The sequence below is a fragment of the Polyodon spathula genome, chromosome 1 (genome assembly GCF_017654505.1).
Source record: "Polyodon spathula isolate WHYD16114869_AA chromosome 1, ASM1765450v1, whole genome shotgun sequence".
Classification (NCBI taxonomy): domain Eukaryota; kingdom Metazoa; phylum Chordata; class Actinopteri; order Acipenseriformes; family Polyodontidae; genus Polyodon; species Polyodon spathula.
The window spans coordinates 4,043,201-4,061,254 of NC_054534.1; the positions used below are offsets into that span (position 1 = coordinate 4,043,201).

At 37.9% G+C, this 18,054-nt stretch overlaps 1 protein-coding gene across 3 annotated transcripts in view; it reads left to right on the forward strand.

Moving 5' to 3' along the window:
* The window catches only part of xrcc4 (X-ray repair complementing defective repair in Chinese hamster cells 4), a 136,271-nt gene that overhangs the window by 54,157 nt on the left and 64,060 nt on the right, over positions 1-18,054 (forward strand). The window lies entirely within an intron of this gene.

Below are 18,054 nucleotides of genomic sequence, written 5' to 3' on the forward strand. Positions count from 1 at the left end.
CATCATTACACATTTGCAACATGAGGTACTTGAGACCGGTTCAGTTCACTGAGGTATAACAAGCTAATCTGTTTTGCAAAGCAGTTTAGGTTGCTTACAGCCAAAGACATTTAACCACTACTGTTGAACAGGTCAGTCATGAAGGTGACTTACTGATGAAAAAAGTTCCCCTCACTGAAACATTTTTCAAGATTCTCGGAGAGGATTTTCAGATCCTCAGTTACAGTTGAACAGATCCTTTGCTCTACACACTCATCCTGGCACACGAGAAACTGGCTATGCACTTAAAACTGAAGAGTCCCATTCCTCTTGAATGTGAAGGATGATCATCTTCACTGCTACAGGTTAACAGAAGCAAGCCTTGGTAGGAGGCTGTTAAAGTGGTTAAAGAAAGGGCTTGTAACCAGGACATTCCCGGTTCAATTCCTGGCTAACTCACTGACGCACTGTGTAATCCTGAGCATGCCACTTAACCTCCTTGTGCTCCGTCTTCCGGGTGAGACGTTGTTGCATGTGACTCAGCAGCTGATGCATAGTTCACACACCCTAGTGTCTATAAGTCGGCTTGGATAAAGGCATTTGCTAAATAAACAAATAATAGTAATAAAAACTCTTTCAGAAAGAGCAAACATCTGTGCACCACTGGATCCTGTAACTTTTGGTCCAGATCGGGAGAAATGGTGGTCAAAACTTCCAATGTGTTCTTCCTGAAGCTCAAATAGGCTTTGTTCACAGTTATTAAAACTGAGCCAGCAGATTGGATTCTAATTCAGCAGCACTCTATGGGCCACACTGCCCATTTCACATAACGTTGCAAATCTCAGTTTATTAACATTGCTAGTGTTGACTGCATTGATAATCATTTTTTACTGTGGATTCAACCTCATCCATGGTTTTCATGGAAGCCTTACTGGCAAGAACTTCTTGGTGAGCAAAACTGTGAAAAATATAAATCTTTTGGGAGCAGCTCTCTTGGAAATAATTCAGCACATAAATATATTTTAAGACAGTTAGTAAAAGTCAGGCAAAAGAAAGGTTTCAATTTTGACAGAAATGAAGAAAAGTAGAACTCACTACTGTATTAAGATTTTCCTCGCCTGACACCCCTTTTTGAGGTTTTATTTCTGAATTTGCTGCATTCAGCTGAACCTGTATGTGAAGCATCCAACATCTCAAGGCAACATGAAGCAGCGTCCTGACCTGGCATGCTTTGTAAAAAGTAGGCAAATAAGGCATGCAACTGTAGAACTGAATCATCCTTGATAGAACGGCGAGCAACACAAACTCCTGCTGACACAATGGAAAGTTTAGTGCTAAATGTGTTGACTAATCCATTTAGAGCAAGAGACTATGCAACGAAAACAAATTATAAAAAATTAAATGAAAATTGCAAGTAGTTTGTATTTGCTGAAAAGCAGGAAAATAATTGAAACAATATTTAAGCGAAGCAGTGTACAGTTGTGACTGGACCTGTGTGTGTGCCGAAAAAAAATCAAGCTATTCTACTGGCCGAGTCATAAACAAATGATACATCTTCCCTATGTCATGCCTGATGTTTCACAGTCCTTAACATAACATGAAACAGTATCAAAGTGCTGTCCATCTCTCTTCAAGGTGTTAAGCTGTGAATGTTCTGCACCATGGAGATGACGGAAGATGATTTACCACACGTGGGTGGTCAGTCATCTTCTGTCACACTGACTAGCATTCTTTCCAATAGCTGTAAAATCCATTAAGGTCTTTAATGTAATTTATCATCTGAAACAAGTCTCCGGGTGGCTGTTCAACAGCCCAGGGTCTTCTTTTGACAATACAGTGTTGAGTAGGTTGTGCATTGAGAGTGTACTTATGTGCCACCCACATGCCCACAACTGGTGTTTTATCCTGTATCTTCTGTATGAATGGTAGAGCAGGAGCCAGCTCCATTGACATTTTTTATGGCCATCCACACTCGGTTCAACTCCAGCAATGTGGATGTTCTATAATAAAAAACGAATGATTATACTTTACAGATACAGCTTTTACAATATATGGAGCAGTTATTTGATTGAATCCAGTTGGCTGGAATGCATGTGTGTGCCAGTACGATGAGATTCTCAGAAAAGTGTGTGAATGTAGTGTGCCTGCAGGTGCCATGCTAAGCTTATTGTCTGTGAGAGCACCTTAGTCCAACCTGAACACCTCTTACCGTTAATAACAGGTGTTGTTAGCTTGGATACATGGTAGGTATAAAAACTCAATTTCTATAGGCAAAAAGTCATCGCTCAAATCTGTTAACAAATTAACATTTACCAAAATCTACAAATTAACATTTACCAAAATCTACAAATTAACATTTACCAAAATCTGTTTTTGTTTTAGCAAACACCTGGGAGTGATACAGTTATTTCAAATATTGTACGGTTTGGGATTTTACATTCCTTCACGTTATCTATAGAACATTTACAAAAGAAAAATTCACAGCTTTACAAGCCTTCATTTACAGCAAGCTTGTGATGATAAATTGCACGTGTGCATGTTTGTAGATTGCGCTAAGATGTCCACTAACCTCATGGTCGTGTGCGGGCAGTGCATTGCAAGTTTCAGCCTAATTTCACAGCAAAGTACTTTGTGTGTGTTTTTTTTCTTTTTTTTTTTTTTTTCTTAAACAGAATGCTTCAGGTGTGTTACTGCAACTGGACGTGCATTTAAAGTCCCATTAAACAAGAACTTTAATACAAATGGCAAATAAATAGGAACTAATGAATTTAGTAAAATTAAATTGACATTAAGCCTATCTCTATTCTTGTCTTTTGAAATGAAAGGGAAAAGGGTTCTTCTCATGGGGTTGGAACCAGACAATTACTGGCAAGTGACTCTTTCTTCACAGACCCCTCTACATTACCTCGTGAACTAGGATCTCAGGGGTGCAAATCCTGGCACCAGTAGACATGTTTATTTTTTATTATTATTATTGTTATTCCTTAGCAACCTTGGATGATGGTAGTTTTTCATTGAGTCTGGACTACTCATGTGACCCACCCACTGCACGAAACACTTAAAACTAATTGAAGAGCGGTAGAGGGGAGCTTGATTAGGGCGGTTTTGATCATTTAATACCAGTAGGCTTTCTGGTGCTAAACTTTCAAAACAGTTTAGCCCCAATTTTCAAAATGATTTGCACCCCTGGATCTGCTTGGTAATCTTTGCAGGATTAACAAGAAGTTATTACTGTTACATTATGTTTTTAGTAAGACCTTGTTACCATCATACCACTTTATGATGCCTAGGGAATTCCTAGTACAAGGTTTTCAAATGCATTTACTTATTTTGGAGATTTCTGAACCCTTTTTACTGCACAAGCGTTAATGTGAAGGGAACAACAGTATAAATTTAATGAACTCTCCGGCACCCTTCACTTTGACCTGTGATCTAAGAGGCTGCCATATTGGGGTCCTGTGTTTTTTGAATGATAAGGACCTAACGCTTGCAGCTATTGGCTTCATACTTGGAACACAGCTTCATTCTGTGTTCCTCAGTCAAGTTGTATTTCAGTCGTGAGCAAGAAAAAATAACCCTTTCATGCAAATTATTTTATAGAGCTGCCTTCTCCACATCATGCCCACATATCCCAGAAACCATTTAAGCTAGCGATTCCATGCTGCTGGTGAGCGTGATCTCAGATCTAACATGGCTGACATGTCACTTTCTAAGTTTCTGCTATACAGTACACTTGTAGCTACTGTCTCAGTAAGGTCCCATTGGAAGGTTGTGTCATTTAGCTCCCAGCGATGCTTGCTTTTTGTTCACATAAACTTCCATTCCTAGTTACAGCTGTTCGCAGTTGTGAAACAGCAAAGACTTGTTAGAGGCATACTTTTAAAGACCTTTCTTAAGTTGTGCGGAATAGTAATTGCAGGTTTATTTGAAGGCAGTCAACCTTGAATGTTGCAACCCGAGCGAGAAATCAGGAGAGAACAGATTGGTTTTGTTTTTTGTATAGTCTAACACTTTGGGGAAAATGGCTGACCTCTTGACTAAAGGATTCTTGCCAAGCAGTCATGTTTGGCATCAAATCAAGGAAAAAGAAAGATTAAGAGCAGAATTACGAAAAATGAAGTGACGTCAGAATGGAAATGTAACACTGAAAACCCAGGAAAGCCTCCCAAAACTGGGACAAAACTGTTTTTTCTCAGCAACTGGGGTCACTGCTATGAGGAATGCAAGTGATTATTGGTGGAGCTATCTTTAACTCAGCATTCTTCAGTGTTAGGTTAACACCAATCCTGCAAAGTGAAAATTAGTCAGGCATGTGTAGAAAACAGATTGCACACAAGGATGTAAAAAAGAGGGTGAGTCCAGGCTAAAACTTAAAGCAAGTGTTAAATAGGGTAACTTAATGATTAGTGTCACCTGTCATTTATTTAAAATGTATTTAGCATAATTAAACCAGAGTTATTAGAGTTTTGTTTATAGCTATTTTTAAGCACGTTGAAAATGAACCACAAATGAATGATGTTAGTAAGAATGTTTGGACCACTACTGTAAGTCTGTCATCTCAGCCCTAAGTTTAAAGATGTAATGTAAAGAGTGTATTCATGAAGGTGTGCATGCTTGTTTAGCTCTATACCCTAACTTGTTCTGCACGTTTCAATAACTTGCAGTGTGGGGGATTATTTGAAATGGATATTGTTTTGATAAGATAGTCGTCCGACTTGTCGCTGTGGGTTTAGCACGCGGTTCATTTAATAAGATTATGGGGTGAAAAGGGTGCCTGTGTATGTGAAAGGAAGGCTTTTAAATTCTCATTCAGATGATCGTACCCAGACAGGTTTGACATTCTGTTTAGCTGAACTGGATTACAGGTTGATCTGCAGCTCTTGTGCTTTAAAGCGAATGGCTCTGATATCACGGTGATGCTATTTAGAAGTGTATCTAATCGTGATATTTCTGTAATCACTTTGTTTATTCATCATTTATGAAAAGGAAATGCAGTCACGCGTTCTACCTCTGAACAGCCAGTAAAGTAAAAAAGTTCAGTGTATTCAACTGGCATTTTCTAGCGTTTTTTTTTTTTTTTTTTTTTTTTTTTTAATTTATATGTTTAATCATTGAAAAAAAAACAAAAAAACACATGACATTTAATTATTAATATTAATAAGACAATTTATTTTAGGTGGCATATTTCTAGTGACCAAAGTATATTTATATGGATGTACAGTGATTGAGATATTATACAGTAGCCAATGGGTTTGATATAAGGTTGAAAACAAGTTACATGGGCATTTATCTAACCCTAGCTAATGTTATACTGTGTTTCCAACATACCGATACTATGCCTGGCTTCTTATTTGAAAAGCAGTATTATGGATGAGCAGCAGATGCAATGGTACAGTACTTTTTAGATATTTTGAGAGTGGTGTGATTGTGTTGTCTCATAAGGGGATTGGTGAGTCACCACAGGAAGTAAGGAAGCAGGAGAAAATGATAGTTCAGTCCAGAAGAGTAAGCCTGGTTGCCACTATACACATTTAGTTCCCGTTTTCAGAAATAAGTCATCCAGAGTTGTCTCCATAGATGGTTGTAATGTTTCAAACACACATGTCTAGCCAGGCAGAGCCTCTCCATCAGTGCCCCGCACAGCAAGTACACGACTGAGCCATCCCTGCACAGTTGGAGGGTGGCTAGTGCCAGACAATCGCCCTTTTCTTTCAGCAGGTCAGTCAGTGGCTGCCGCATTGTTGATCATTGCAGGTTCCAGTCAAGGCATGTTCAAAGAATGAACCCCCTCAGGAGGAGAGGGGTCCTGTGACTGAAGAGTTTAGGAGCTTAATTAGGTAACTGAAGTACAGTACTGAAGAAAAGTGGAATTACTGGACAGGACTCAGGGCTGCTAAAGCACTGCCTACCCCACACATTCAGCATGATTTATTATCTGTCAAAGAAGACTGACGCAGCTTCACCGGCGACCAAAAGGTGCGTTTGAACATCTCTACCTTTCAAAATGACTGATTTGCTTACAATGTGGCAGCCCCTATTATGTAAGCAGTGTAGAAATCTTTATAGGCCCCATTTTCCAAGTGGTTGGCCAGCATGCATGAAAGGAATATTAGTTTATTTTACTAAGTGCTAATTCAATGCTCGTATGAAGAGTGATCCATACATGTGCCCTTTAAGTCTTGTTTTCATCATTTCATTCTGGCAGCTGGCAGCCTAATGTCTCTTAAAACAGCAGATATTGCACCTGTTTTCATACCTGACTGAGATGCACGGTGTCCCACAATCACATTCAATTTTATACTGCAATATGCTTTCTTTTTTTTGTTTTTGGTGCAAGATAAATCAGTTTATGCGCCTTCAATGTACCTTCATAGAATGTTTAAAAGCTCCAGACAATGTTTCAGCAGAGCTCTCTTAAGCTAAGAGTACATTAGTAAGGTTTTCTAAGTGCTGCTATATGTATAGTATACTCGGGGCTTCTGCTTTTCATTTTTAACTGATATAAAATGGTAAAACTCCCTAGATGCAAAAAAAATGATATCAGTGTATATCCAATAAGCACCATCAAATCACTGGAAATGGTTACTCAATTCGCGTTGACTTGACCCCTTTCCCCTTATAAAATAACCTACAAAAAAACAAAAAAAAAACACCTTTCCCAGTGCAGTGGGCAATGTCCCTCCTTCCTGACATGTATGTATCATTGATTCATTCTGAACCCACCCCAACTACTGAGTGGCAGCAAATTCCCACATTTCTATTGGGGGATAGTGCTTGTGTGAATTTAAAGCTGTATTACAGTTCTCTAGTATTTACACTCTCATGGAATTTAAAACATTATAGCAAATTGTGGTGAAATGTAAAAAAATGCCTAAACACACAGAAAACCCAGAAGAATATGCCCGTGACTATAAGGACTTTGTTGTGGAAGATAGCAAAGGAAACAATTGAAGTGTTCAAGTACTGTCAAGTTACTATACATATTGTGACAGAAAAAAAAAAAAAAACTCCCTCAATTTTTGGAAAGTAACCAAAAACAATAATTTCATACAGTATGTAAAAAGTGAAAGCCTTGAAAAAAAAAAAAAAAAAAAAAAAAAAAAAAAAAAAAAAAAATATATATATATATATATATATATATATATATATATATATATATATATATATATATGTGTGTGTATGTATATGTATATGTATGTATGTACATACCTAAGAATATGGATAACATTGTATGTCATTTTAAAGGTAATACTTATAGATCAGACATTATCACTGTTACGGATCCAACCTTCTGAATAGGCCTATGTAATGTTCAAACATATATCTGGCACAGCACATCTTTAAACTGCAGTGCTATATCTCTGACATACAAAAAATAAACTGAAATAGGTTCCCCACTGAGAGTAGACTGTTAGATTAATGTGTGGATCTCAAAGGGAATGATACTGTAAATACATCATTGTTAAAATGGGAAAGCATGTAAAATTTACAGACTAAAATCTGTTCTGCTGCATGAATGCACCTGTTATTGATATAACTAATAACTGGTGCATTGGAACTCTCAGAGTAATACATCAGTGCACAGTTGCTTTTTTGGCACTGTCTGAAAAGAGTTTAACTAGTTTCAGTCATATCTTCCTTAGGTCAGCAATTATGTGATAATATAGCTCTACTGTTAACCATTTGGCAGACCAAAGACGTATTCATAAGATGGGTTTCTTGATTTATACCTTGAGTATTGTATGTGTCTTAATATACATTTCCACCCTAGCTGTCCACTTCAAACCATGATCCTGTTATTGTGTTGCGTTTTGGGTCTCATTTACTGTCTCTCATTGAGTACCCTTTTATACTACCTTCGCATACAGTTCACTGCTTAAATTAAGCAATTAATTATGGTAAATAACCTGGACTTCGCTATTACATTTATATAAAGAAATACTTATAGCCCAGTATGGTTAATCTACTGTACTTTGCAATATGTTTTCAGAATACAAAAGCTATATACAGCCCCCTCCCTGACCACATCACTCTTACTTTATGGGAGCAGCTCTGAAATCAGAGACTTCCTCTAGGAACTGTTAGATTAATCACACATCATTTGAATGCATTTTTAAAAAATACAAAAATACAGTAATAATGAAAACTTATCTTGACACGTATTAGTGAGAGATGACATTCTGCCTTCAGATTTATTCCTTGTGATGTTAAAGCAGTACTTGATATTACAGAGTTTAAAGAAAAACTAAACTTATGAAAGACTTGGGAGTGTTCCGAGTTTCATGTTTGCTTACTGGTTCTTTGAAAACAAAAGCTAAGAGCTAGCTGGGGAACTACAGTAAATCATACTTGATTCTTTGAATTCTGACTTCTTCTCATGTAGATGCAAATCAGTGGCCTTATATTTTACTTTGCAAAGTCCAGCATCCTCTACTTAACCCCTTCAGCAGCACAGAATTCTTTTTTCTCTTTTTTTCTAACTACATTTAAAGTTAATTGCTCTTTAATAAGGTATTAACCTAACCTTCTTTGTTCAGCAATGCTCAGTGTACATCAAAAAAGGCCACCATCCAAAGTGTTGAAATAAAGTCCCAATATATTGTATTGCTATATCCGCACTTCTGTACATTAACACTGTCACACTACTTAGATCTGCTGCTGTCAATGAACTGATTCAACTAGCTATTGAGTTGGTTCTTTTATGGGAGCCTGTAACAGGTTTCGTGCGTGGACCATCACTGAATAACGAGTCAGACACTGTGCATTGGGTGTTAATAACAACACAGGTGCAGCCACTAGGGTACCAGCAATGATAGCCCTTGTGTCAGATTTAATAAAGAAAACAAAACAAAGCTAAAAAGAAAAGTTTGCCTCACAAGGTGAGTGCTAGCCTCATTAAAAGAGACGTCCCGCTCTAGGAATCTACTACACTACATTACCCTCTATACTGATTGGGATCAGCACCTCCTAAACTAACCTACTACTGCTGCTCCCGAAGCCCCGGCCTCCCAGCAAGTCCAGGTCTTTTCAACAGTCCTGACTGGGTAGATCATCTTGTTACAGTTGAAGGGTTCCCTAGTAGTTCTCCTGCAGAGCGGACACTCTCCTCGATGTCAACAAAGTGCCCCTATGTGTAGCATGGCGTGCAGTTGTCTTGAGATGTAGCGCAGACGCATTGTGAGCTGTGCGCAGTTTCCCTGGGCACACCCCCCCAGCTTAACAGCTCAATTGGTTGCCTAGCAACGCATCTCCTGTTACATGTCCCAGCTGCATACATCTGCGCAAGAACCAGCGACAGGGTCCTCCCTGTCACAGAGCCAAACTGGAAATTTTGAAAGAGCCAACTGTTGTCAAATTTTCCAGTAAATTTGCTTTATTAAAATGTTCAGACCATCGGGCCAAGTGTAGATCTATTGATCCATTTATTTTCTCTAGGCTATGCCATTTAGAGTAAAGCTCACGAATAATAATAAGTGTCTCTGCCATTGAGCTTTCAAGGGAGTACTCAGCACTTCCAACTTTCCATGACTTAGGTAAATAATAGTCGAAAGGGCAGTACAAGTTGGAACTTTCTGCTTGTTGGATGTTTCTTCCCCTAGATGTCTTAATTTTCTGAGTAATTTGTGTGCACTTTGTTTAGTAGCTTTGATCTCAGCCTTGCATCTTGGCCAAAGCTAGTCATCCTTTCACAATCGGATATAAACCATTGTTATTTAGTCCAAGTCCAAGACCCCCAAGCTTTCTAAATTGGTCTTGTCCAGGAAAAAAAAAAGAAAGCAAATTAATTATACAGTCACTCTGTCGTCCACGTCCAATAGCCAAGATGCAAATGTACTGATGCACATGTGAAACTTCAACCCGTGCCATAATATTTGCTTATTTTTCTCTAAACAAAATCTTATAGATGTTGTGTTTTTTGGCATATACTGCATTGGCAGGCAGAACCTCATGTTTAGTAGAGCACTATGATAATCCACCTAGCATTGTTACTGGCCTGCAGGAATATTATTATTTCACTGACTCTCCTTTTTTTTTTTTTTTTTTAACAGATACACTTCATATGTCCTCTAGTTACAGCTAGATTAAATGCTTTTGTCTTCCTTTTGGTCTTGTTTTTAATTTTAAAAGTCAGGTAAGTGCCACTTCTGCTCCGAGTTTGACTCGGTTATCAGTTATCTGTGACAGGCTGCTTTTGCTTTGCTGCCAGTGGACATCAAATTTACCCAAACTGTACTGTCTTGTGTTGTGAACCTTATAAGCATAAAAACTGCAGGTTATGTTGCAGTCACATACTTTTGGTGTATGGGCTTATCTGAAACTCTGTTATAATTGGGATCCCTGTTCCATTCTTATTGGAATTCCAAATCGTGTTCTCCTGTCACCCGGTGTGGCTCATATACCACAAAAGTGCGCAATTGCATTTTTTGTTAAATAATTTTTGTTCCCATCTTTCCCTGATTATGTGGTGTAAAGTAGACACTGTGTACATGTGGTACACAGTGCTCATTGATAACAGGAATATAGTGTCCTAAACACCTTTTAAATGGGATCGGAAGAGGGTTATTTAAAATACTAATAACAATGCTGAACATGTCAGCTCAATGGGTGTTCCCTTTAAAACATGTTTTTAATGTTGCCAGTGTGTCATTTATCACTACAGGAGCACGTCATGTGTTTTGCCTCCAGGACTGGGAGTGGCAAACAGATTTCAATGGGGTTGCCACTCTACTCTTTCTGGAAGAATCCACACATATCTAATCTATGGTGGGATGTAGTGAAGGGACACCAGTGAAATCATATGTTTAATGTGCTGTTGAATGCAATTGTAAGTCATTACCAAAGACATTAACAGCATTGGCTGTAGACACTGACAGTATCCTTATTTCTCAGGATAGTATGCAGCAGGCCACTTCATTTCTGGTTTTATGCTTTTGGCATTCAGACTAACTCGTATGATGTCCAGCAGTGTACCTTATCCAAGAAACAATAAATATGTCTGGTAAAGGGTACAATCTTTGCAGGTGGCTTTTCACATCACTTGCAGTTGCTTTTCCAGTAATAATTAGCATGCCAGAGCGTCAATGTTTTAGTCTATGCACAATTTAATTTGTTCAGCAGAAGAGAAGTGCTTTTTATTCTCTTTGTAGGAGTAACATTTTGAGTAGGGGCTTAACATGTCAAATTAAAAACTGAAATTCAAAAGCTTAGGTGTGATCAAAGCTCAAACACACATCGGTTTAACCAAACTCAACAGCTGACATATTCCAGAATTCATCATATTGAAAAATGAAAAACAAAAATGATCATAAAAAAGGCTTTACATTTTTTGTCTCAGTTTTTAAAAATAAATTGTCGATTTGTGTCAAACAGTTACTGGGCCCATTTTCTATTCAAACAACAACTATTTATATAAGTATAAGCAGTTTTCATGCTTTCATTCTGAAGGGGAAATCTAATGGTAGCCTTCACTTTGATCAGTGACCCCCTTATTGGTTTCATGCTTGGTACACACCCATATTCAGGGATTCTCAACGTCAAGTTTGTGGGTGTCGTACTAGGATAATGAACCCTTATGTACCAGTTACTTTACAAGGTTATGCAGCTGCAGTGTTCAAGCCTCATTCTGCTGCATTCTTTGATTTTCTTTGTCAAGTTCCAATGCAGGTGGTTTCCAATGAATAAGTCATTTGAGGGCCATGTTTGTATTTCTAATGATATTGCTCAGGATGTCTGGATCCAGCTCAAGAGCCTGGCTGGTCTCACAGTAAAACCAGAGAAGGTAGTCTGTAGGTGTGAGATCCTATGACCTCAGTTGCCATTCAACAGGACCTCTGACCCAGGGTGACAGTTGCCCACTTCTTTAATGTAAAAATAGCGATAATTAATCATGCAACTTATTTTTAGGTTTTACAATTAAACTAGCGCCATTTGGCAATGTTTGCATCAATCTTGAGAAATTGAGAAGTGGGTATTTGAATATAATAATTGCAGGTCCAGTGTTGTTAAGTGCTACATAATTGCAATAGGAATTGGACCCAACAAATTCCCAACCCTCCCAAAGTAATTTCTGTTGCCTTTTAAAACTTTTCATTAATAGTGACTGCCAAACGGTGTCTTGTTTCTTTTACGTTATCATTAGGGAAGAGTAAATGAGGTTTGGAAAAGATCCAGACTGTTTCGAAGCTCCCTGGAAAATGCAGGTATGGATGTCACTATGAAATCAGTCAAGCAAATATCAACAATTGAGCCAGTTTTACTAGGAAGTTGTTCAGGGTTTGACATTTATATGCCATCATGTTGTGGTAATAACAGTAATTTATTGTACAGTCAGTGCAATCAAGCCCAGAAGGGCATGTACGTATATTATTATTTGTACAATTGTGTTCCTTGCTGGCACACTGTCTTATTTGGTGTATGAAGCCTGTTTTTTGTCAGTTTGCTTGTGACGTGTGTGTGTGTGTGTGTGTGTGGTGGTGGTGGGGGTGTATTACTATCAATGTGTGGACAAAATTTGAGAAAATGCCCCCACAAAGATAGTAACTCCTGAAAAAACAATATTGTGGGGATGTCCCCACTTTGTAAAGCACCTTTTTTTTTAAATTAAATATGCTTTAAAAAAAAAAAAAAGGAAGAAAGAGAAATAAACAAAGTGCCAAAATATTTAATTTGTTCTCAACTTTCAGCCTGTGTGGAGTTTTGTCTCACTGGAGTACATAAAAATACAGTGAGAGTAAATGAGAAGTCCTTACAAATATAGGAGTGCAAATGTGTGTGTGTGTGTGTGTGTGTGTGTGTGTGTGTGTGTGTGTGTGTGTGTGTGTGTGTGTGTGTGTGTGCGTGCGTGTGTGCGTAAATGGGCGGGGTGTGTGTGGTCTCAGTGTGTGTGACTGTGTGTGTGTGTGTCTCTGTGCGTGGGTGTGCATGCATGCACACATACACGTATGTGTCTCTGTGCACACACCCATGTGTGTGGTGTGTGTGCTTGCACACACACGTGTGTGCATGCATGGTCTCAGTGTGTGTGAGTAGTCATCCATAACATTCTGTGTGTGTGTGTCACATCATGAGCTTAAACCTATATAGTAGTAGTTCCACAGTACACCCAGTGACGTCATAGATTGTTTCACAATTTCCCTTGTAACCTAGAACACGGACTGATTGATTCTGGAAATAAAATTATTTCCAGGCTTGTCCTTTTAGAGGAACAATGCTTCCTCTGTAGGAAGGCCTGTGAGTGTCATTATCGTTCATCACCAGGCTCTTGGCGATTTTAAATAACTCAAAGCATACAGTGCTTGCCTTTTCACATCTCATATCAGGTCCTGTTTTTTTTTTTTTTATTGTGTGTTGGCCTCTTCATTTAAACCAGTCATCTAATAAATGGCAGGATGTCGACCTCCTTGAAGCTTTGCAATTAGAAAAGGGCATTTTGGAGAAAGGAAACAAAGCTATCCTGGGAGAATTTGACAAGGATCCTGGTTTAATGACAAGTGCCATGTGAACACAACGTCTACCAAATAGACAGAAGTCCACACATGATTGCCTATGTCAACACTGTCCTTCAAATGCCATATGAAGGGTCGGTAGCCTGATAGTGTCAAGGTCACGGGTGGCAACTTCTGGCTTGTGTCAAAATACAGACCTTCAGATGTTAAAATCTATCCCCAGACCGCTCTCCACAACACAGTAACTACAATTAGCACACCCCTGGGATATGGCGCTTTCATATTACAGTGTGTGAGTTAACCCTGTCAGAACTACGAACAGGCCACAGCATTACCAACACAACCAGTTTGGAACAAGCGTTGTGCAGTGGTCCTGACATGGTAGCATAGACTAGGTTCAAGGGGCAGAGCTGCAGTATCCTCTTAACTACTCAATCCTGTATCATTAAAATGATCTTTTAAACTGCGTTTTAATGTGATTTTCTAAGCAAGATGTAAGCCTTATTGCGAATGTATTCTTTAGATTTGTAGTTTATAAAACACACTAGAATCACTATTTTTTTAAAATATATTTTTATTGGTTTTCAGTTTAGAGCAGGAAAAACAAGGAAAATGATGTTTAACATTTTGACAAAATGTTAATGTGTTACTAGAATCACTATTGATAGTGACAGTCGCATGAAGAAACAACAATAATGTCCAAAGAAGTGATGGGTTTTAAAAAGTCACAAAGTGTATCGCTCAACAGGGCATAGTTAACACATATACAAATATATTTGTACATCAATGTAATTAGGAAACAAATTGTTAGGAAGCCTGTCGGACTCATCATCAAAAAATCTTGTTACTTTGATAAAAAAAAATATATATATATATTGAGCTCCTCTTTGTATTGCAAAAGTAAAGCAATCCCATACAGTAGGTGAGAAGCTGATGTTATTACCAATCTGTTTGTAGACATAGTTAAAGATAATGCAGGTAACAAGGCTGCACAAAAAATAAATAAATAAATAAATAAAAAAATCCAATGTGTGCTGCTGTCGAATAATACTGTGCAAAGCAGAGTAATTATAGACATGGCAACTTTACTCTCCAGATCAATACTGAACAGCATTTTTATAGGTACTGTGAAAGGTAGCGTCACAGCCCAGGCTGGTTACTCTCAGAAAGCAGATTCAGAAACAGGAGTTGTGCAGTCTAAGTGCAAGAGCACAGATTATCGCATTTGATTGATACAGTGAGTATGGGGCGTTTGTGTGGTTGAATTTTGACTTACAATCGAAGGCAATAGTACTAGGTGAGGTGCGCATCAGTTTTCCAACAGCAGTAAGTTTGTGTAACGATAGGGATGCATTGTAAGCATGTTTTTTTATTAAAGTTTAATTTCTGAGGTGTTTTGTACGTTCTCAAGCTGCACCCCCCTCAGCAGGTTTATTCCCAAAGTGGTGTAACGATTGTTTCAAAATGACAGGAGTTTATATGTAGCTACATAATTAAATAGGGACGCTTTTATTGTAATTAATGCTATTAAGCCTACCACTGACAGTGGGTGTAGAGAAAACGTTGAGTACGAAAGGCTTTTCAGATTGGAAAAAAACAACAGAAAAATGTAGATCACCAAAAAAGCTATTCACGTGTTCACATTTTGGACCCAAACCCCACCTATGGATGGTAGTGTATATATACTGTGTGGCACCACAGTACAGTAATTGATTCCATTGTAGCTCAATACATTTTGATAGCACTGGCATGCTAAAATATGAGAGCTGCCCTATGGCAGCATTTCCTCCTTCTTACGGACCCGTCATTATAGTCACACGAAATTCACATTGAAGATGATTTGGGGATGGATGCTGGGATGGATTTTCCTCTTTCCTGTGTTAGGTTGCATTGAAAACACCCTTCATTTAAGCCAAAAATCCCAGTTTAGGAGACATGCTATATGAAAACAAATGTCATTTAAGAGTTACAGGAAAATATGCAACATGTTTAATTCCATTAAATTATATTTCATTAAATTAAATGTGTCACAAAGTTACAAGCCTGTTAACAGTTGGATAACTTTTTTTCCAATGTCGGATTAATTTCAATATGTAGTTTCATGGTGCAGACAAATTAATCTGGATTTGATTTTTAATGGATTTACTTGCCTTACTTCAAATACCTGCAACTTTAAAGCAAATGCCAAGCGATAATGAAAAACTAGTGTTACATTAGCCTGCTGTAATCCTCCGAGACAGGTTCTGGCTGATGTATTGTTCCATTAAACTGTGTCCTAATGAAACACACTTTGTGTGAAAATACATGTGATGCCTTTGCTGTTGGTTTAAATAAACTAGATTATCTAAGACTCTGACTTCATGATTAAATTAGTGTCACTGAAGCACTAACACTCTTACAGTGTTCATGCAGTTAGGGAGGATTTTCATTGGATGCAGGAACAACTACCAACATTGTGGTCCATACATTTTTTCTGCATGTTATGTTTATGAAGAGCAAAAACCACAAGTGCACATAACAATGCTGTTAATCAACTCACTGGCCATTATATAGAAATAAGAATTAAAAGCAGTGCGCTATCACTCACTCAACCATTTACCGAAATGTTCCTGTACTTGAGTCGCTAAACAATTACGCTTGTTTTAATGCTGTTCTCCAATGATCCCTAATCCGTCCTCTGATAGTAGTTAATTCCATGGTATAACAAGCACCTTGCTATAACATGTAAAATAGTTGGCTCCCAATTTACATCTGCAAAAAAAATCCAACTGATACCTTTCACATACCAGCTTGTAAATGTAAAAAGTTTGACGTTTTTTTTATTTACCTTATGTAAATAAATTGATCCCCACATGATTTGCACAACTTGAATTAATGGCAGCAAATGTGCTTACTTAGCAGATGTGCGCAGATTGCTGTTGAGTGTCAGAGACTCATGGAAACAGTTGGCAATGTTCAGTTCACTATTAAAAGCTAATTAGGTTTATATATATATATATATGCTGTTATTTGTTTAGCTTGCCACATTAAGCAATGTACATTAATTCAATTTATGCAAAGTCAGTTGGCTAAATCGTAATGTAACCGGAGTACAAGCATGGATTGGGTGCTGTATTTAAATACAGTTCCAAGAACTAGTTCAGATTGAAAGTTCATTAGGGAATATATAATTAGGAGCACACATCAGCTTAATCAAGACTTAACCACCTCCCCTTCCACATTGCTGATTGAGTGATGTCTGCTCACTCAGCAGATTCTGCTCTGAATCATCTGATGATGCTAAACAGCAACCGCACACATGTGAGGCTGCTTCCTGCATTGTTTGAGGTATAAAACAGATCCAGGTGTTGGAACAGAGAAGCAATCTACTGGTGAACCTTCTCTTGCATTTCTGTTCATGGCAACCCAAGAGCGACCCCTAAAGCTGGGTTTACAGTAAGCAGTTTTGTTGTGTGAAAAGCTGCACAATGAAACTGCTAACAACCACACTGTAGAAGACAACCTGTGACAATGGGGGGTATGTTGCTTTATGTGCTCATTTAAAAGCAGAACCCCGCTCTACTCCATGCAACCAGCTGCACAACTGCTCGGAAACAGCAGCAGCAATGTCCACACTACACTAAGTTTGTTAATTATTAGATCAGCTTATTAGATCAAATCTGGTAGATATGGTCTTCACTTTATAAACAAGTACAGTACCCCTTTTTGAAGTTAATTTAAGTGCCTCATTGTGGACACAATGGGATTGATTCTCAAAGCTTTTTTTATACATTATTTTTATTTAAAACTAATAAGAAACAACTTATGACTACTTGCAACCCCTAAAATGAATGTCTTGATTTATTTATTGATTTATTTCTAGTTTGGTACTATTATATGCTTTTCCTTTCAAATGACAATTCAGAGTAAGAAACTATCAAAAGCCAATTCAACGTCGCAGTTGATTCCTGGAGGCTTTAAGCTGAAAACCTTGTGGGTTGGAACACTCAGTGTTGCTTTACTGGTGTTTAATGTAGTGGTGTTTATAGGAGCAGTAGACAGAAGTATAAACTTTTAAAATAGCTGTTATAACCTACATTTTTTCATCCTAGCAGTGTCTTTTGAGTCAAGGCATACAATTTGCTACAACAAAAATGTCAGTCTTTAGAAGAAACTGCTGGTTGGTTAATGACGGGAAAGAAGGAATTGACGTTTTCTCACTCTCCAGTTGATATGAGCCAGGAAGTGCATGACTGCCTGAAAGTGATTCTTGCTGACAGGACTAACCTACTATAGTAGCAGATATAATTTGTTCAAATGAAATACATAACTTTTTGCTTCTTTCAAAATTGTACATGTCTAAATAGTGAACTGAAGTGCAAGACAGGAGGTAAGTATTTCTGGAGTCACCACTGTGCGCAAAGTCAACATGCATGCACACATGCTTTTATTTTCATTCTCTGTTTGTACAGTAATTCATCGTAACATTTCCAGATTTACTGTACATGTGGCAGCTTAAGAAACACTTCGAATATGAATTTGTTTAGCTTGCTAAAACATATGGAACATACTCTTGCTTATATACTGCTAATTTCATTTTAATTGATCCTGACATTTAACTTGCTGGAATGATGTAGTGAGTTCAGTTTAT